Below are 21,918 nucleotides of genomic sequence, written 5' to 3'. Positions count from 1 at the left end.
CTAAGTACCGGGGGAAGCTCTTAAGCTTAGCCCATGATCATCCCAGTGGCCATGCTGGGGTGAACAGAACCAAGGACCGGTTGGGGAAGTCCTTCCACTGGGAGGGGATGGGCAAGGATGTTGCCAAGTATGTCCGGTCTTGTGAGGTATGCCAAAGAGTGGGTAAGCCTCAAGACCAGGTCAAGGCCCCTCTCCAGCCACTCCCCATAATTGAGGTCCCATTTCAGCGAGTAGCTGTGGATATTCTGGGCCCTTTCCCAAAAAAGACGCCCAGAGGAAAGCAGTACGTACTAACTTTAGTGGACTTTGCTACCCGATGGCCGGAAGCAGTAGCTCTAGGCAACACCAGGGCTAACACTGTGTGCCTGGCCCTAACAGACATCTTTGCCAGGGTAGGTTGGCCCTCCGACATCCTTACAGATTCAGGGTCTAATTTCCTGGCAGGGACCATGGAAAAACTGTGGGAAACTCATGGGGTGAATCACTTGGTTGCCACCCCGTACCACCATCAAACCAATGGCCTGGTGGAAAGGTTCAATGGAACTTTGGGGGCCATGATACGAAAATTCATCAACGAATTCTCCAATAATTGGGACCTAGTTTTGCAGCAGTTGCTGTTTGCCTGCAGGGCTGTACAACATCCCAGTCTAGGGTTTTCACCATTTGAACTTGTGTATGGTCACGAGGTTAAGGGGCCATTACAGTTGGTGAAGCAGCAATGGGAGGGGTTTACGCCTTCTCCAGGAACTAACATTCTGGACTTTGTAAGCAACCTACAAAGCACCCTCCAACACTCTGTAGCCCTTGCTATAGAGAACCTAAAGGATGCTCAGGAAGAGCAAAAGGCCTGGTATGACAGACATGCCAGAGAACGTTCTTTCCAGGTAGGAGACCAGGTTATGGTCTTGAAGGCGCAACAGGCCCATAAGATGGAAGCATCATGGGAAGGGCCATTCACGGTCCAAGGGCGCCTGGGAGCTGTAAACTTATCATAACCTTAGTCCCAGATCTGGACCTTAGCGTCCAAAATATGGGGGTTAGCATGAAAACCTCCAAGCTTAGCTACCAGCTTGGACCTGGTACTTGCTGCCACCACCCAAAAAGTTAGAGTGTTTTGGGGCACTCTGGTCCCCCTGAAAAACCTTCCCTGGGGACCCCAAGACCCAAATCCCTTGAGTCTCACAACAAAGGGAAATAATCCTTTTTCCCTTCCCCCCTCCAGGTGCTCCTGGAGAGATACACAGACACAAGCTCTGTGAATCCAAACAGAGTGACTCCCCCTCTCTGTTCCCAGTCCTGGAACAAAAAGTACTTTCCTCTTCACCCAGAGGGAATGCAAAATCAGGCTAGCCACTTCAACACACACAGATCTCCCCTGATTTCTTCCTCCCACCAATTCCCTGGTGAGTACAGACTCAATTTCCCTGAAGTAAAGAAAAACTCCAACAGGTCTTAAAAGAAAGCTTTATATAAAAAGAAAGAAAAAATACAAATGGTCTCTCTGTATTAAGATGATACAATACAGGGTCAATTGCTTAAAAGAAATATGAATAAACAGCCTTATTCAAAAAGAATACAAATCAAAGCACTCCAGCACTTATATTCATGCAAATACCAAAGAAAAGAAACCATATAACTTACTATCTGATCTCTTGGTCCTTACACTTAGAAACAAAAGATTAGAAAACAGAACTACTTCTCCAAAGCTCAGAGAAAGCAGTCAGCCAGAAAACAAAGACCCCAGACACACAATTCCCTCCACCCAAAGTTGAAAAAATCCGGTTTCCTGATTGGTCCTCTGGTCAGGTGCTCCAGGTGAAAGAGACATTAACCCTTAGCTATCTGTTTATGACAGCTGCCTTATAGGGTTTGGCCCTCAGCCTCTCTGTACCTCAACTTTCCCATATGTAAAGCACATATAACACTACTAAGCTCCTTACCTGACAAGAGGCAATGAGTATTAATTCTGATAAATCACTCGGATACCCTTGGATTAAGGCACTACTGTACATCATTGCACAGTACCCTTCTTGAGTACCCAGGGAACAGAATAGCGACCAGTTATTGTGCTCCTGAAACTTTGCACTGATCTTGCATTCACTGCTTAGAAAAAACTGCCTTGGAAGTTAACATTAGTTAACAGTAGTGATCTGAGTACAATTTGCTAGCTAGATTGGGCCTAAATCTCTTAGTAGATTCAAAAGAGTTCAGTACTATTCACTGTGCTTCAATTTTAATTCTTGGTTCATGCCAGTACAGATTGATAAGGGCTGACGTCCTATGAGAAGAGGTTTACTTCTGCAGCCCAGATACAGAAGTAACAGAAATTGCTTGAGAAAGTCTGCTTTTACAAGCTCTTCAGTTTTGAAAACCAGAGAGGTTCAGAATGTCTCAAATTACAATGGATTTAAGATCTCTAGACTTTGGATACTTTTCTGATCCAAAAATCTGAACCACTGGAGTTTTATTATTCACTATAATAAATTATAAATAATTAACTTGGCTGATTTTGATTGTGAAAAACCAGCAAGATCAGAGAATGTGTAAATAATACCTGTATTCCTACACTGAACCCAGCTTAAATCAAAATGTGCATTACAGGAAAGCATTTCATCTCTTGGATGTAAGCATGAAGCACAACAAGGGTGAATGACGACTCCTGTGGTATCTTTGATGTGGGACTTTTGTTCTAGGAAAATCTTTCACACGACGGGTTTCAAGCCTTGCATGTAAATTCATTTACCTTTCACTTCTTTTCCCCACTTATATATTTCTGACCATGTTTTACTTTTATTTGATGCACTGAAATGACACAGTTAAGCATCTTGATCTATTTAAAGGATGGCCACTTGTTGGCCATTTGAGCCCAGAGTTTGCACTGATGTGCATAGCTGGCAGGTATAAGAAACCATGTAGATTTGATTGTTTTTCTTGTTTGAGGATTTCCCCAGTGGGGCACAATCATGGTCCTTTCCTCTGACCTCAGGGACTGCCACGTTTGCATCTTAGTGAGTGCCAGGGAAGTGAAAGAGCTCAGGTATAGAAACAGCCACGGCCGTCCTTTCCCTTTTATACGAGACAGTCAAACTGGCCAGGTGCACAGGGAAGGTCATGCTGCACTCATTAAATCTTACAGCAGTAGGTAAGGTCTCCCTGCCCACTAGGGAGCACCATGCAAATATGGAACAGTGGCTGAAAGCCACAACCAGGCTCCACGTAAGTGGGCTCTGCTGTGACACTTCTTTCCACGAGTTCCCCAAACAGTTAGTCACCATCCATAACTTCGCCAACTGGAGGTCACTGCTTATTGCATTACGCTCCAGCAGCATTCTTCCAAGCATGCCCTCCACATTCCTGATGAATTGCAGAAGATTCCTCCACTTTATAGCCTTTAACTCTGATGGTCCCATACCATGAGTGTCACCCTTCAGGCCAAAGTTGGGGGCAGATGACTGTTATTTTCCTCCATTCTCAGCCAGAGTCTTGCTACTGAATGATGTAAGACATCTTTCAGTGGCATGAGTGCACTGCCCTGGCAGCAATCTCTATCCTCATGAACCAGAGAAAGCCTCAAACATGCACAAGAATCCAACCTGAGTCTGGCACAAACCATGCTCAGCACCACCATGAGGCCACTAGGTAAGTCTCAACATCTGAGTCAGTTTAATCTTTGCATTTCATGTGCTATTTGCTTTCTGGGGAAGGGATAGCAGGAGAAATTTCCTTTCTTTTAACAAATTGTTAAAGTGAGTAGAAAAAAATAACTGTGTTTTACTGATATTAAGATGTATTTTGCTGATAAGTTTCCATACTTCACACAATGCCTCCTTCTCCCCCAAAATGTTATACTCGAAATATTAGCATTCAGATTCATCTGTCAGAATGATTGTTGATGTACTAGAGGAGGGCTGCATTATCATCTGCTTTGCAGTTTGCCTCAGAGCAATCTCGATTCAGAGATTTACATAACCAAAGATTATGACATCCTTTCCAGCCCTTTTGATACGTCTGTCAGCAAGATGTCAGTGGAGTCAGATTAATTCCAGCTAGATTCTTTCCTGATAACCAGAAGTAGCTGTGAGGCATGAAGCAGTCATTTCGACAAGCAGAAAGTTTGTTTTCCAAAACAACTTGACAAATTATGTGAAACAGAGAATGTGTGTGTGCACATGCAGGCGCACACACACATACAGTAAAAACAACGTGTTGTTTCATTTCCCTAGAGGCCCAACATACACTGGTTTCAAAGGAAAATCTGACCACTCTTATGAATCTTTAAAAAGAGATTAAAAATACACGAACATTTTAACCCTTTTATATTTTATTGCCAGTCCCTGCATTATGATACCAGAAAAGAAGAGGGAACTACAGCAGGTGGTTATATGCCACAAATCTGGGGTATGGTTTCATGGGACATGGGCCCAGTTGGTGCTAAGACGGGAGTCCTGTAAAACAAAACTCCTGGTGCTATGGGAAGCAGTGTTGGAGATTCAATAGGTGACATTCTCTGGCTTTGTCTATCACTGACCTTTATCTCTTAAAATTTCCCACCCTACCAACCACTGATTCTGCAAGACAGTGGAAACAGTGGTTGGGGCGTTAGCACAGATAGTGTGCCTGGTGGCTATCAGTATTTTCATCATCATGTTTTCTAAACACTGCTCACAACAGGTCTGGATGGCACCATTGTTAAAAACACTTGCACTTTGTCTACACTAAGGTTCCACTATTGCTGTCACCACTAGGGGAACTAAACTGGGTGGGACATTCCAGAAAAAAAGAACAATTTAGCAAAAATAAGACGTAAGGGGTAATATTAATGATCTGACTAAGTCATTACAGGATGATTACTTACAAAGATTTTATAGTTCAAAAGCACAAAGACAAAAGGCCAGGGGAAAGTCACTAGCACCCAAGCAATGAGATCAGACTGATGATAAGTGCAACACTTGTTAGTTCTTTTGGGGGCAGTGGAGAAAAATGTTAGGTATTTTTATTTTTATACCAATTATATATACCAGTGATAGATATATAGTATATATAGCCAGTTTCAGTGGTTTGGGGGTGGGGGTGTTATTCACTGTTGCTGAAGTGGTGGAAAGGAAATGATTTATTAAAGTAAGAAAGAGGGGTTGATAAAGAGAGAAGGAAACCAAATAGGAGATAGGTAGAATGGGAGAGAAGATGAAGAGAACAAAGGCAAAATCACAATGCTCAGGAGAGTGAGGTTAAGCAGCTTAGTGGTAATGGGTAGGAGATAAAGGAGACAAACAAATAATTGGCAATACAGCAAATGAACAACTATAAACAATCTCCTAAATCCAAGGTTCAGAAGTGAACAAATGATGTCAGGTGAGGGTGAAGTTTCCTCTAAGCTCTTGTTCCTTCCTTAAACTGTCTCTGACTGATGGGAACTCTGGGGAAGGCAGGAGGCCCCGTTGTGGCTCAGCCTTGGGCACAGAGATGTGATTTACATAAACATGAACCGGAGGGTGAGTTTGGCCTATAAAGTTGGTGGTCTTGGCATTCATTATCCACTATGCTGCTCCATTCTAAATATTCTAGATATTTCTGGACCTCTGTTGTGAAGGCCATGTATTGTGTTTGTCCTGTCACCTCAAATTGTAAGCAGTGGTTAATTAACAATGACACATGACTATTCCTATTAATATGCACCTTATCTACTCATCTCATTTACTTCTTTACATGTAAACATATCACCCTCCAGGGTCAATTTTGTCTTCATAGAACCCGGTGTCTACAAGGGCCTCAGTTAAGTATTCTCTCAACCATGCCTGCCCTCTGTATACAATAACAATTGTCATTACCAATCATTCTTTGGCTGAACTGTCAGCTTTAAATCTTCCCCCACAATTTTAAAGCTTTTTTCTCCAATGTACTGGCACCTGACACTCTATCATGTGTACAGATGAAAGACAAAGGGAGCAGACTGATATTATATATTGCCACTCAGCTGGGTGTTGGGAGGTTGCCGACTAGCCAAATTCTCCAAAATCTTTGAGCAGATGCTGTGGATATTCCAGTTATTACTTCAATTTCACACACCCCCTATCTACACTGACAGTTAGTTTTGACAGTCTGCTCTTCTCTCCTCAGCTCTCATGTCAACTCCAGACATATAATAGCTGGGTTAGAGCTTAAACAATAGTGATTAGATCTGGGAGAGGAGGAAGTATAGTGGCAATAAAAATTAAGATGCTTCAGTAACCCTTCAAAATCTGGGCACTTCAGCTGAAGGCAACTTTACTCAAACTCATTCTGCAAAGATAAAATTTCTCAGAGTGAGCAAGGTAATTTTTAAGGGTGACTTTTGGCATTTAGTTCTTCTAGTTGTGCTAAAGACCCTGTGATTTCTTTGGAGCAAATGGCCAGCCTACACAGTCTTCATAGAACTCATTAAAAAGTTTCTCTTGTTATAAGCATTGTGGCCACCTCTCGGGCCTAACGAAGATAGTATATATAACATTTGTTGTAATTGCGAAACATGGGGATGCAGCATAGCCTTTGATGCAAGCTATTGAGGAAAACATGAGATGTTTAGTGGTTGTAAAAAGTATTTTAAACAAAATAGGATGAGGGAAGCAGTTTATTTTATTGGCTCTTGATCTCACAAGAGAATAACTCTTCACACCTAACAAGGACAGAGTTGAGAAGCTGGGAGACCCAATAAACAAGTAATATGGCCATTTGCCCAAACAGGTTCAAACTACAATATTATGAGAAAATGTTCATAAGGGATACTGTTAAAGTTTAATCATAAAGACCCAGGATTAAATTTTCAAAAGCACCCACATGACTTTGCAGAAAAAGTCTCGTTTTCAAAAGTAACTTGGGAGCCTTGAGGTCTATCTGAATACAGACATTTTACCAGTATAACTAGTTCAGTTAAGGGGGTGATTTTTTTACCGACATAGTTATAAGAGCACAACCTCTAGTGTGGATACAGTAATACTAGTATAAAATACTTATATCAGCACATATTAGTCTCCTTCCTTTGTAGGAATTACTACTTTGATATAAAATATTCATATGCTAGTACATGTCTGTCCACACTAAGGGGGTCGTAACTTTCTAACTATACCAGTATAGTTAAAGTGGTACAACTTTTGTGTGTAGTCAAGTAAGTCCTGGGATCCTAAGTGGCTAAGGACCAGATTTCTCAAGATATTAGGCACTTAACTCTTACCTGCCTGCTGTATTTTCTACTGTATTTTCCACTCCATGCATCTGATGATGTGGTTTTAGCCCACGAAAGCTTATGCCCAAATAAAATTTGTTAGTCTCTAACGTGCCACAAGGACTCCTCCTTGTTTTAACTCTTACAGATATTAATGGGAGTTAGGTACCTAAACATCTTTAAAAGTGACTTAGGGACAGATTCTTAAAGATGGGACTTGACAATTTTACACCTTATTTTAAAAGTCTAAAGTGTCTGTGAAAGTCTGGCTGAGCTACAGAGTGCAGGTTAAAACATAGAGGAGGGTCAGAAGAAAAGAAAGGATCTGTTACGGTACAGCTCCTAGAATGTAGCAACCCAGGGAATGTCAAGTCCATACACTAACTTGAAAAGACTCCTAGTTGCTTATAAAACAGGGTGAAATGCAGAATGTCCCCTACTATGATCAAACTGGCTTAGCACAGGTAACCCCAAGAGAGTACTTTGCAGAAAATGCTTAGCGCCAGATTCTGCCATCTTTATTCATGCTGAGTAGGACATGCTGTGAGCAACGCTGGAAAAATCTGTCCCTGTGTAAGCAATGCTCTTCTCCACAGTTGGAAAATAGCATGGATGAAATTCATTTTTGCCATCTATTAAATAATTCATACAAATAAGAACTGCAGATGTACTTTTTTCCAGAAATATTGGCTGCACTTTCAACAGATTTAACAGGTAACCTCTGAATTCCCCACATTTTCAGTTAGGTTTTGTGGATATACAGGAGAATAGAATTCAATTTTCAGAAAGGCTCAACAGATGGCATTGTATAAAAAAGTGGAGGTATTTAAAAAGTGTTTGACAAATGGTAGATGTGTCTGTCAGCCTTCTCCTGTGCTATTAATTTAACATAAAGACAAGAGTTTGTCTTCACACTTTCTCTCTCTCCAAAGCTCCTCTGCAGGTGGACTGCAGGAATTATAGTCTACTGAGTATTAGACTAAGGGAGTGACCCACTCCCCACTGAGGGAATTTCCCATCAGGAGTAATACTGCTCCAAGAAACTTTAGCTCCTGTGTTGTTTCATTTTCAGCTGCTACTGCTGACCAATACAGATTTTGGCACCATGGCTCTACAAGAGCAAGCAGAAGGGGCAAATGGCCAGCACAGAGCAGGCAGACTTCCATATAGCCACCTTTGGTTATCTAGAGGTGTTCAACCCAGTTCCAGTGGTTAGGTGCTAACTTAGGCATGGTCTACACTGCGGGGTGGGGATCGACCTAAAATACACAACTTCAGCTACGAGAATAGCCTAGCTGAAGTCGACATATCCTAGGTCAACTTACCTCACGTCCTCATGGCGCGAGGTTGACTGCCACCACTCCCCTGTTGACTCCGCTTCTGCCTCTCACTGCAGTGGAGTACAGGAGTCGACAGCAGAGAGATTGGGGATTGATCACTACCCGCCAATGTTCAATTCCTGGGTTCAATTCCCTGCTCCACCACAGACTTCATGTGTGCCCTCCAAGTCATATAAGGCTTGTCTACTTGATTTAGTTCAAGGAGAGTAATTCTAATGCACCGAGGGTGCCATACACTAACTGAGCCATGTGAACCCTCCTGGGACACATTAAAAGTTCTCTAGTGCACATTAATGTAGTTCTGTTTCCAAGAATACTACATTAACATAGAGTAGGAAAACTTTTTGTCCGCGTGGAACAATTAGTGCACAATATCCCAGTGTGCACTAGAATTTACCCCCCACTGGTGCACTGTGTAGACAAGCCCTTGATCTGTGTCTCCATTCCCCATCTGTAAACTGAAGATAACAATAGGAGTGTTAGATGGATAAATACATGAAAGGTAGCAAGGTGCTCAGATACTATGGTGAAGAGAGCCATCTAAGATAGATCTCCAGGATCTATGGGGTTGGACAGCAGCATCCTACAATGCCCAAAGCCCTTCCTATTTGAAAGCGTGATTCATTGGAGACTTCATAAGGTATTTTCCTGGCCCTCTTCCATGAATTTTTGGGAAATATTCTAGCCCTGTGTTTTTGTTAAACACTTTAAGATTCTCCATTCACAGGCACTGCAGCAGAATAATATTATTATTTATACAGTCCAGGACATCTGCAAAAGAGTATGCTTCTAAAATCACATTTACCTTCAAACAACTTTTTACTCAGTATCCATTCCTGCTCTGACTGAAGTCAGTTGCCACTAGTAGTAGCAAAGTTGGAAGCTCTACATAAATATTCACTGAAACTGAAAGCATAAACAACTACAGCTAAGTAGCACAATGATGGGTGCCATAGAAACATCTACTAAAAATAGAAATCTGTTCTACTTTCAAGATCTTAAATTCATTTTCTCTTCTTTTTAGGAATCCCTTTCTAACAGTAAAATCCTCTAAAGAAACAAGTGCCCAGAACAATAAACTATGTCAATGTCTTCATAATGAAAAATCCATAATTTTTGGTTTGGTTGTTATGGAGTTAAGGTTTACTTATAGGCTTTGGTTTACTCCAAAATAAGAGCTTTCTAAGCAGTCTGCTTTCCCAAGAGGAATAGGGGAAATCCTGCCTGTTAGTACTGATTAGTGAGGAATAAAAGCCAGTTTCACACTCCAAAGCATTAGCTGCAGATTGGCCCAGCGCTCTCTGACCTGCAATCCAGGGTTCAAACAGTGCTTCAGACAGAGAGACAAACAGAGACTATTCCTCATCTCCCTTATAGTGGTGACATTTAAAAATTTTAAAATCTTTCAAAAAGGAAAGATTCTATCAGTTTGAGACATTGTGTGTCTTAAAAATGGACAAAACCTTTGGAGTCAATGCCGTTCAAAGACACCTTACAAGTGCATCCACTCTACAGTGGGTTTACAGAAATTATAATTCTGTTGGCCCCAATTCTGGGCCAAAGTCAAGCCCATTCTGCCACTCAGGTAATTGAAAGGGGGCAGAACTGAGAAAGATGCCCTGCCAGTGACACACATGGTGCAGGGGCAGCACAGGTGACCTTACATCATCTTCTGCCCTGTATCCATGGCTAAGGAGTATGTCAGGGTAGAGGTAGAGAAGGAGTGAGCTGGGGAGAGAAGTGAGCAGACTGTAACATGGTCACAGTCATGAGAATGGAAGATGGTTTTAAATGTCTCACATGTGATGGAATGAATGGGCGACAGGCACAGAACAGCTGAAATTAGAGAGATAGCTTAGTGGTTTTAGCATTGGCCTGCCAAACCCATGGTTGTTAGCCCAATCCTTGAGGGGGCCACTTCGGGATCTGGGGCAAAAATCAGTACTTGGTCCTGTTAGTGAAGGCAGTGGGCTGGACTCAATGACCTTTTAAGGTCCCTTCCAGTTCTAGGAGATAAGTATATCTCCAATTTTAAAAAATCTATGCTTCTTGAAAGTACAAGAGGGCTGATTCTCTGCTCACACTGGTGTAAATCAGGAGTATCTCTACCAAATTCAATGTAGCACTGGTGTAAGTGCAAGGAGTATCTGTCCCACTGTGCATAATGCAGCACACACTGAGAAACCTCTACTTGCACAATCAGAGCAGCAGCAGCTGATTTTTGAGGTGTCACAAGTCAGAGCAACTGCACCTGTAGTCCTCTTTTATGGTCCAGCAAGGACATCCACTAGACTTCTAGCTCCCCAGCCATCCCCTCTCTTGAGCATAGACACCTCTCTCAACCTTCAGACTGAAATATTTCCAGATTGCTCAGCTCCCTGCCTACACTGTGAATTCCCCAGCAAAGTCAGACTGCCTCAGCAGGTCTGCTTTACATTTCTCCTCAGAGACACTGAACAGTGTAATTGGCTGAGTTAAGTTATCACACAGCTCTCCAAAAGCAACCCCATTTATTCTTATGGTAAAAGTATGACAGAGTTTACAACTGCTTTGTATCAGAACAAAACACTCCAAAATCAGACCATGAATAGATAATCAGACAGACAATGGGTTTCCTGATAAGTAGCAACTTCAGAAGGACGGATCCAGAGGTTGGTAATTCATATTCCCTAGAAATCCCATTTACCTTTGTTTGTCTAGCACATTGTTTCAAAGAGTTCTTTGAAGTTCACATTTCCCAGAATTTATATTAGCCATGTCTCCTCCTTAAAGACATTATAAACCATACCATACATAAACATTGCATTCTTAATACAATGAACTCATAAAATACTTAAATTGAATTCAGTAAGGATTGTCCAAGATATTGTGGGAAATTGCCAAATCTTTCACACGAGGTACGAAATGATAATTCATACAGTAAGTGTGAAACTGCAATTCAGTTCTTTGTGTAAAGATGGCATATGGCCAAAAGCTAGGCCTTTAGGAGTAGATTGAGTTTTTACTTTTATACCTGATACAATCTCTGTCATGGGGCTATATCCTGTCTAGCTGGGTGATCATGGAATTAGGTCTTTTCCAACATTTTGATCCTACATTGTATATTTTCTGAGATCTCTGCTGAGACAGTTACATTTACACAAAATTCTCTTCTCTTGCTTCTCTGATTCATCACATTTTCACATTATTTGGCTATATCTATACTACATGCTTCTTTCAGTAGCATATACATATGAGTATGTACTCAAGTAGCCCCCCAGCTTGGGTTTAAGTGGCAGTGTGGCACAGCTTGGCAACATGCCTGAAAGGCATGGGTGTGAACCCAGGTACTTACCCCTACATGGCTCACTACTCGCCCAAGCAATGCATTCCTGTTTATCCTACCATTTTCAGCCATGTAGTGTCCAGCTGTTGGAGCCCTTCCCCAACACAGGAAAAGACTCCAGTAGCAGGCAAAAGCTCTGGTAGGAGGCAGACATTGGGGAAAAGCTCAGGGATCTAGAGGAGGCAATGGGGAAAGGATTCTGAATCTTTCCTCTCTGCCTCCCCCTTACCAGAGCCTTTCACTGACAAGTATCGCAATACACTGTAGTGTGTAGCTACTAGAACCCTACATGCCACCATAGTGATATGTAGTGTAGATGACGTCTTTGACTACTCATGCTGTATTGTCAAATCAAAGGGAGGTAAAAGGTAATCCTGCCTAAGAAGACAGTTTCTCTTGAATTTTAGATAACCATTTCTTTATATCTTTAGACTCCATGTATTGCCATGAAACTGTGGAGGACAATGCTGAACACTTCAAATTGTTGGGTTGTTTTTTTCAAGGGAGTTAGCTCAGGTTTCACAATACGTGGCCAGGGAAAGGACACTCAAATGGCTCAATAGATAGTATTGTCATTATAAAATAGGCCAACCTTAAAATGCAGGACAATGGGCTTGCTAAGGCTAAGATTCTCAAGTATCATTCTGTGCAGTGCAGTTAAGCTTGTAAGCCCTTTGTTACTCTTTACTTCAGGGCAAACTATAAGGAAGGTAATTACTGTGGTAATCCAAAGATAAGTTCTAGGAACATTATTTTCCTTTGACTTAAAAAAAAAGAAGAAGAAGTAGTAGTTATACATATAACGTTAAGTGATTGCTCTTAAAAACAGACATTCAGAACTGCACATAAATATGATAATTTCTTTCCCATTCTAGCATGGTATGTAGAAATTCTGTGTGATCAGCTGTTTTTGAAACTAGACCAAAGTACTAAGAAATATACCATGGGGAATAATACTCCAATGACAAGAAGTTGCACAGGATCCAATAGGTCTGTTCTGCATCGCTTTCTATTGTTCTTTGATTAGATTGACATAAAGTGTACGATAACAGTTGCTGTTAGTGCAACTTCATAAGGAAAGGATAGTTAAGCAAGGTAACAGTAAGGAAACAGCACTTTCTGTTATGTGCCTGTAGTATGGCCTCAGATCAGTTCCCCTTCATCAATTCCATAGTCTCATAAAAAATCTGTTCAGTACTGGATGACACGGGGGGCTTGGCTGAGGTTCAGTACGGAGAAGACTGAAGTAATGGTACTAATCTGGGTAGAAGCAAAGGGAAGCTTTTCAAGACTGATGCCAGATTGAAGATGTGAAGCATCCATACGTGACCCAAGTTCAAAATTTTGGGGTCTTATTAGAAGCAAGAGTGTTACTGTGTTACCCGGGGTTCTTTCAACCCAAAGCTCTTGGTAATGTTACTCTGTGCGAAGAGGTGTCAGAAAATAAATCAAGGGAGACACAGCCATCCGACCGATAGATGGCTGGCACAAACAGGACAACGCAAGAGTGCTTTCACTTAAAGCTAAACTTTACTTTGTCTCAAGCACTTACACATGACCACAAGTTAGTAAAACATCCCCAACCCTTGATAATTACCAAAGCTGAGTGTGGCTTTCAAGTGATACAGCAGCAGCCCGTCTGCCGCTGGGGAACAGAAGATGCATCCAAAGGGAGAGGTAAGTCCCAAAATGAGTCCCACCTGTCTCAAGCTTTTTTCCCTTATTTATACATTAGTAATTAAAGAAACCTTGTTAAGTAAGCATTTTCAAGCCAAAGGTTCCTTCTGATTATTGATTAACCAGGTGTGGGTCTTTCCAGAGCCTGCACCTTGAGACCTCAATAGACATTCCTGGGGCATATCCTACTCTTTGAAAACGCAAATATCAGCAATTTCAACCCAATTCTTATCAGGAAGGACGCGGGGTCAAGCTGCCCTTTTGGTGGCACCCTAAATCCCCCTTCCCTCCTGCCTTGGTCAAGCTGAGACTTGCTTTTAACAGCTTGCTGACTAGGCTGTCTTTAACAATAAGCCATAGTGGTTTCAGGTACTTTACTGGTTTGCCAAAGTCTCCTCTTACAACTGGATTCTCAGGTAGCATCCTTGATCAGGAGCACTTTTATTAACCATTAGAGACTGGAACATGAGATGGACTATTTCTTTCAGATCGAGAGCTTGCTAAAATCCTCTATGCCTTTTTCACTGGGGGACAAGATTACTGTAATGCACTGTACAGGAGGCTATGAAACCGCTTGGAATCCATGTTAACAGATTCTATGGGCCCAATACTTGAGTCACATCAAGTGATGATTGTGGTATGAACCAACTGTGGCTGGAGTGGCTGAAGAAAATTGGCTGTATGCAGTTTTTATGACCTATCCAATTCAGGGCTTAGTGAACAGCCTGTACGGTCATCAGGGTAACTAAGAGCTAACTTAGGGCTGCTCTAAATTACATCCAACTGCAATGGCTCCTAACTACAATTACAACAAATGATCATTAACAAAGTGCAGCAGTGCTTCAGCCACACTCCTCTGTCCCAGCCGCACCCCAATAAGCCCTACAGTGAGGGAGGGGATGGGGAGTGGTATGGGGAGATATCCCCATATCAGAGGGAATTCTCAAATGAATTGTGCCAGCTTTACAGACCCTTTCTGTCACCAGCCCAACACAAAGGGCCAGATCAGACTTGAGAATTAGCCTTAGAAGCTAATTCATTCTCATTGTTTACATCACATTGAGATGTGCATCCTTCCTCAGAGCATATCAATCACTGAGGCACGTAAACAAGAATACTCCCGTGTAGATGAAGCTGTTCTGATCTCATTAATTGAGCAGACAACTGAGAATTAAACTCCACTCAGACCAAGACAAAACATAGAATCTGTGCCACGGTGATAGGTATCACTTACAGGCTTAGGCTGTGTGGTCCAGACAAATGATGAACAGACTTGCTGTTGAGGTATATGAGGCATTGACATGCTATTGAAGCATAAGAGGAATCCCTGACAGAAGCAGTGAAACACGTTAGTATGTTCGTATGGGAGAGATTTGCACTCTATCTGTTTATTGGATAAACAGAGGACTTTATTTCTCCGTCCAACACAGCCTCTTTCAGCTCATGAAAAATTCACCTGTACAAAACAAACTGAAAAGTAAATTGAAAATGTTTTCTCTGTTTCTCAAACTTTCAGGCAGGCTGTTCAGGTGGACTTTTAATTTTTTTTTTAAAAAGATTTATATCTCCTATTTCAAAATAATATTACAGATAGAAAACTACTGATAAATCATACATTTACATGTTTTACAAGAATGAAATCCCTTTCAATAACTCCTGGCATTAGTTATCTGCCGAAATAGAACTTAAATCAACATCTTTACACCTGTGCTGAATGCCACAATGACACACTGCAAGCTGACAGTGTTTGGGTTTGCTTCCTTTTTTATTTATTTATTTATTAACTAAGCCACATTATACTACCTATTGATCCAGTGAATGGGATGATTGATTTCCTATTTCTTTATGCCTTTGCCCTTAAACAGCATAAGCTCCAGAGAATGGTTCCCTTTGTGTGGTACTTTAATACATGAGAATCTGTAACTATCATTGAGATTGTCAGCAATTAGAATATTCAGGGCTAAATTCAGATTATCCTATTAGGCAGGTTAGGAGCAATACACCTGATAGGTGACATATCAGATGCAAGCTTAATAAATTTACTAAGACAGTAGGAACTCCTGTCTAAACTGCAAGGCCTGGGCCAGGTGGACCCTTGATCCTTTCCTTCCTAAATTTTCTCTGAAGCTAACCAGTCTTTGCTGGGTTGCAATATTTTGCAAGATATTGCAGCAAACCACATAGTAATGATTAAGTAATGTTCAGTTCCTGTAATCTTTTGACTCTGCAATATTTATAGCTCATACGCATGGGTATAACTTCTAAGCAGCAGCTCTGCATCTAAAAAACTGTTCAGTCAGAGACAATAAAGACAGGGAGAACAGACTTCACTGGTGACATGGACAGTTTCTAAAAAGATTTGGACCACAACTAACATTAAGCTTTTATCAAAGACCTGACTGCCTATTAGAGTAGGTAAATACAAATTGTACTTTAGAATTTTTAACAAAGTAATTAGAATTTCAATGAAAACAAGGGAGGGAGGAAATCAACAGGTTTATTTTTTTGTAATTCTCCACCCTCTCACCCAACCCCCATATGCCTTTTTTCAACCAGCTATACAGATTGTTGATATATTTCTTTTTATAAAAAAGGGAATAGTTGACAAGAAAAAAAAATCTCATATTCCCCCCCAATCCTCCTAGTTTTTTTGACAAGATCTACTGTGTATAGAATCAGCTTAACAGAATTCGTAAAATTAGTTGTAACCATGTCATCCAGTAACTCCTGATCATGTTATCGATGTAGTGTGATGTACCCTGTTACAGTACCTAAGGTTCATGAGATAACTTTGAAGCCACCTATAAGTATACACTATTCTTTCTATCAAAAATATAACATGATTCATGGATTCCGAGGCCAAAAATGACCAACTAGTGTGGCTTCCTATATAACACAGGCCATAGAACTTTCCCTAGAACATTTCCTAGAACATAACTTTTAGAAAAAACATCTCATTTTGATTTTAAAATGGCCAATGATGGAGAATCCACCTCAATCCTTGGTAAATTGTCCCAGTGGTTAATTACTCTCACTGTTAAAAATTTATTCCTTTTTTCCAATCTGAATTTCTCTAGCTTCAATTTCCAGACATTGAATTGTATTATACCTCTCTGCCAGACTGAAGGGTCCATTATTAAATATTTGTTCCGCATATAGATACTTCTAGACTGTAACCAAGTTACCCCTTAATCTTCTCTTTGTTAAGCTAAGTAGATTGAGCTCTTTTGAATCTATCACTATGAGGCAGGTTTTCAAATCTCTTAATCATTCTCATGGCTCTTCTCTCAACTCTCTCCAATTTATCAACATCCTTTTTTAATTGTGGGTACCAGAACCGGACACGGTATTCCAGCAGTGATCTACTAGTGACAAAAAAAGAGATAAAATAACCTCTCTACTACCACTCAAGATTCTGCTGTTGATGTTTCACGGGATCACATTAGCTCTTTTTTGCCACATATTCAGCTGATTGTCCACCACAACCCTAAAGTCTTTTTCAAAGTCACTAATTGCCAGGGTAGAATCCCTCATCCTTCAAGTATGTGCCCTATACTGGATTATCCTCGAGTATCCAGAAATTTCATCTAGTGTAAAATAAGGCATATCTAGCGTGTGTGTAGGGGGTGCGGGGGTCAGCATAACTACTTGATACTTGCATTCTGTAAATTTCAGTGGCTTTATATCTGCTTCTAGGCCCAAATCAACTCCTTGGCCATTATCTAGTAGGCTTGCAAGAAAAATAATGGTTTAAACCCAGCTCCATTTTCTTCTACCTTGCTCTTTTAGGAGTTTTCTGCTTCTCCTAAGAGAAGGGTTGGGTCACTGAGGGCCTTCAGAAAGAAAGGAAAGAGTAAAGAGAATATCTTGGGATACTGGTGGGCCTAATCCTCCAAACAATTATATGATTAGACTTTCATAATGTCATGTAAAAATTTTCCAGATCTTGCTTCAAGCAGATATCAACACAAAAACTTCTGAAATCCATGACAAAGCATGCATGGACAATATTTAGAGTGACAAGTCAAATTAACCTCAAGGTGCTAAAATGAATAAACACACAGGATGGAACTGAAGACTCAGATCCTCTCTGTAGCATCCGATTAACTCTAAATAAGTTCTACTCATCCTTAAATCTTTGAACTGCGCTGCATTCAGGTAAAGAGAGCAATGGTTTGTTGGATGGATGTTTTTTTTAAAGTAACAGTGAATTATTTTAATTAAGCTCTCTGTAGGCTCACAATCTTGTTCTCTGTCTCCCTTTATAAAGATTGCCATCTTCCCAGGTGGAATATCCATGCTCTCTCAAGCTTTAATTATCTGTTCACTTAATGAGTACAGTAGCTGATCCAGATTTATTGCAGTAGCTCTAAGCTTGTGTGAATAAAATATCAGGTCTGTTTGTGATCTGACAGCTATCTTTGTTTGCAGACTCTTCCAATTACTTCCAGGTCATTAGGCCCATCTCTAGTAGATATTTTACTGTCATTAGGAAAAGTGGTGTAATGACATTTGACAAGTCAACGACTGCAGCAGAAAACATCAGGAAAGATCAAAATAAGGCTTGAATATTTTGACTCAATGCTGGACTGCAGAGGGTAGAAATTAAAATTCATAAAGATTCTAGGTGTCTTGATTTGCTTCCCATGGGATTCCATAAATCAGTACAGTTATACCGGGTATACCTTACAGCAGAATTTCACACTAGTTGTCTCCAGTTCATTTATGTCATTTGTTTTATACAGATTTGTGGATGTTAAATTATAAAAAGCAGTGAACTGTCCATGAGTACATGCACAGACCTGCCAAAAAGCTACTGGTATTTCCAGGAAGATAGCAGTACTATGAAAACAGCAATAACAGCAAATGTAATCTTTATATCTATTCCTATTGTGATGCCATTCATCCTAATGGATCCCAAAGCACTTTAGAGATGATACAAGGGAGTCATGAACAGATAGATGCCAGAGGACACACTATTGGGAAAAGAGAAATGTTGGCCATGAACAACTCCAGCAAATACCATGTTTCAAAAAAATGCCATGGGATATTTACTATCCAAGTAGAGTAGTCATGATTTGCATTTTAATGATCTAATTCAAAAAATTCATAACAGGGTCCCAGGTCTTCTAGGATACCAGGTGTACCTCAGGAGTAGTCTACTGGAGTTATACCAGTTCTGCAGCAGTCAGTGTGAGAGGACAATCAGATCCTGAAGGCAGGAACATTCTCTTCCTGCCTATCTCAATATTGCCTAGGACACTGTTGCTGCTGCTCTATAACAAATAAATAAATAAGTTGCACTCCTGGAAAACAATCTCTCACTCTCACAGACCTTGGGAGACAGGCCAGTCCTCACTTACACACAGCCCCCCGAACCTGAAGCAAATACCAGCAACTACACACCACACCACAGAAACACTAACCCAGGAACCAATCCCTGCAACAAACCCCATTGTCTGCTCTGTCCCCATATCTACTCCAGTGACACCGTCATAGGACCCAACCATATCAGCCACACCATCAGGGGCTCATTAACCTGCACATCTACTAATGTGATATATGCTATCATGTGCCAGCAGTGCCCCTCTGCCATGTACATTGGCCAATCTGGACAGTCTCTACGTAAAAGAATAAATGAACACAAATCTGACATCAGGAATGGCAACATACAAAAGCCAGTAGGAGAACATTTGAGTCTCCCTGGTCATTCTATAACAGATTTAAAAGTAGCCATATTTCAACAAAAAAACTTCAAAAACAGACTTAAAAAAGAAATTGCAGAGCTGCAATGCATTTGCAAATTTAACACTATTAATTTAGGCTTGAATAGGGACTGGGAGTGGCTGGCTCACTACAAAAGCAATTTTCCCTCTCTTGGTATTGACATCTCCTCATCAATTATTGGGAGTGGATCACATCCATCCTGACTGAATTGGCCCTATCAGCACTGGTTCTTCACTTGTAAGGTAACTCCCTTCTCTTCATGTGTCAGTATATTTATGCTTTCATCTGTAATTTTCACTCCACGCATCTGAAGAGGTTTTTTACCCACAAAAACTTATGCCCAAATAAATTCGTTAGTCTTTAAGGTATCACCATACTCCTCGTTTTTTATTAAAATTAGTGACAGCAGAGGACACTCAGCACTCAAACTGGGCAGGAAACATTTTCCTGTCTTGCAAATTTTTTTTAGATTTTCTCATTCTATATAAGGATGAAACTGAGAGCTTTGAAGTTTTTTGTGGACAAACAAGTGTGCTCATGAGAGAGACAGAGAGAGAGAGAATGAATGAATTAATGAATAAACGAATGAATGAATATCCTGCCCACTAACCCACAATAGCCTGGTGGTTAGGGTGCTTGCTTGGGATATGGCAAGTTCCTACTCTGCCATTCTGCTACACTGCAAGTGAGGGCCCTAACAACCTGATTGTTCCCTATTCTGGTGAGTCTCTCTCAGTCTCTCCTGTTAGGGCTGTTCCACTTTGTATAAATAATAAAATATTTATTGGCAGAGGGACTTAAATCTGGGTCGCCACATGCCAGGGACCTGCTCTAACCACTGGGAAGCAGAGTCACTCTCTCTGTGTGGTCTAAAGACTGTTTAATGGTTTATACAAAATGAAACTGCTCCACCAAGAGAGACTGAAAGAGCCCTGCCCCAGCGTAGCCAATAGCTCGGTGGCCAAGGCACTCATCTGGGATGTGGGAGACTGAGGCTCAGGTTCCTGGTATGAATCAAACAGAGCAAGGACTTGAACCCAGGCTTCCTACACTACCTATTGACTATTGTGGGTGGGGTGCGCTCTCTTTCCCTCCTCCCTCTCTTGATATTCCAGTCTGGACCTGAGAAACCTTCCTTGATGAAAGATTCATAGAAACTGGTACATTCCTGTAGAAAGTTTTAGTTTCAACATATCAGCATTTTCCACTGAAAATACATTTCATTGAAAAATTCTTGACAACAGCTCTACTCAGCACCTCACTGGAGTGCTTGTCACTTTGCATGATTGGCCCTTGAGTCAACAGATAATGTGGCTTATGCACCGTCCTGAGACTCTATCCATAATGCTGCCCTGGGATGAAATCAGTGGAAGTTGCCTGTGCTCATCTGCAGGCAGAATTTTGGCCCTGTATGAGTTTCATCTGTTTCGCTAGCAACCACTGGGAAGATGAAGTCTCTTTTAAAGAGATGGCAAAAGCATCTTCATTTGTCTCTTTAGATGGACTCATTTCCCACCTCTGCTCCCCCCTTCCTGAGACACTGGCTGCCCTAATTGTCTGATCTTCTTGCTTGCTGACAGATTGCCTCCATTACTACGAATACTTTCTCATACCAATCCATCCAATATCAGCCCTTTCTTGAGTCATTTGTTTGTGATGTATAGGAAAAGAGTGTAGTCATGGGTATTTCAGCTTTAATTACATTCTGCCACTTCAGCTACTAAGTCAGTATCCATGACTGTGATTCCAAAGGAAGATTTCCAACTGCAAGGTCACAGAACAGCTAAAAAGTGGTTTAACCTACCTCTTCAATTGACCACTTAAACTGACAGCCCTAATTGTTCACCAGTGGACACAGCTATGCATTAAGATGTCTTTTCAGCACTGTTCTAAATCAAAGGATAATGTGACTTCAGTCATCTGGTTTGAATTAGGAAGCTAATTGCATCTCTTCCTTTAGCCTTTAACAGGAGTTGTCCTTATAGTTTAACAGAGTCCCCAACATATTATTTCAAACACAGCTACTATGAGCTATAAAATATCAAATGGAGGTTATTCAATATGGCTGAAAAGTGAGTAATACAACTACATATTCAGTCTCAGCTTTCAAGAGAGTTCTGTACTTACTCATGGACGTATGATGTAACTTTTTATTTTTAATTCGCTTTGAGTGTAGTTCTAATTTGAAACAGCGAGAAACACAAGCCCAAGGTGTATGTTTTGAAAGCTGTCTAAAACAAGCAAGGTATGATGGGGATGAGCTATGGTAAGATTCACTTTCCAACTTTGCCTCATTTTATACTTGTTGGAATGATGTGACCACTATGATAGAGAAGTTCCAGTCTGGAGCTTTGATTCCAATGACCCTTCATGCTTTTCTAGCAAAGAAAAATTAACTTCAAACCCGTAATCCTGTATTTCCCCATTGCCAGAAGAATATCTGCTAGAAAAGAAAACAAGTATTTCTTTCTTAGCACAGTGTTTCTTTCTTAGCATTCATCCCAATCTACTGGGCCTGTTCTCTCATATTCGTATGCAATAATTTGCATTCACTTCTTTTGGAGTTGTGAGCAAGTCAGTAGTAGATGTTTCTACTTTCACTGGTTCATTTCCCATTCAAAGTGCACGTACATCATTAACAACACAGATAA

Source organism: Gopherus evgoodei, chromosome 8 (genome assembly GCF_007399415.2).
Source record: "Gopherus evgoodei ecotype Sinaloan lineage chromosome 8, rGopEvg1_v1.p, whole genome shotgun sequence".
Classification (NCBI taxonomy): Eukaryota; Metazoa; Chordata; order Testudines; family Testudinidae; genus Gopherus; species Gopherus evgoodei.
Note: the sequence above shows the minus strand (reverse complement) of the source record.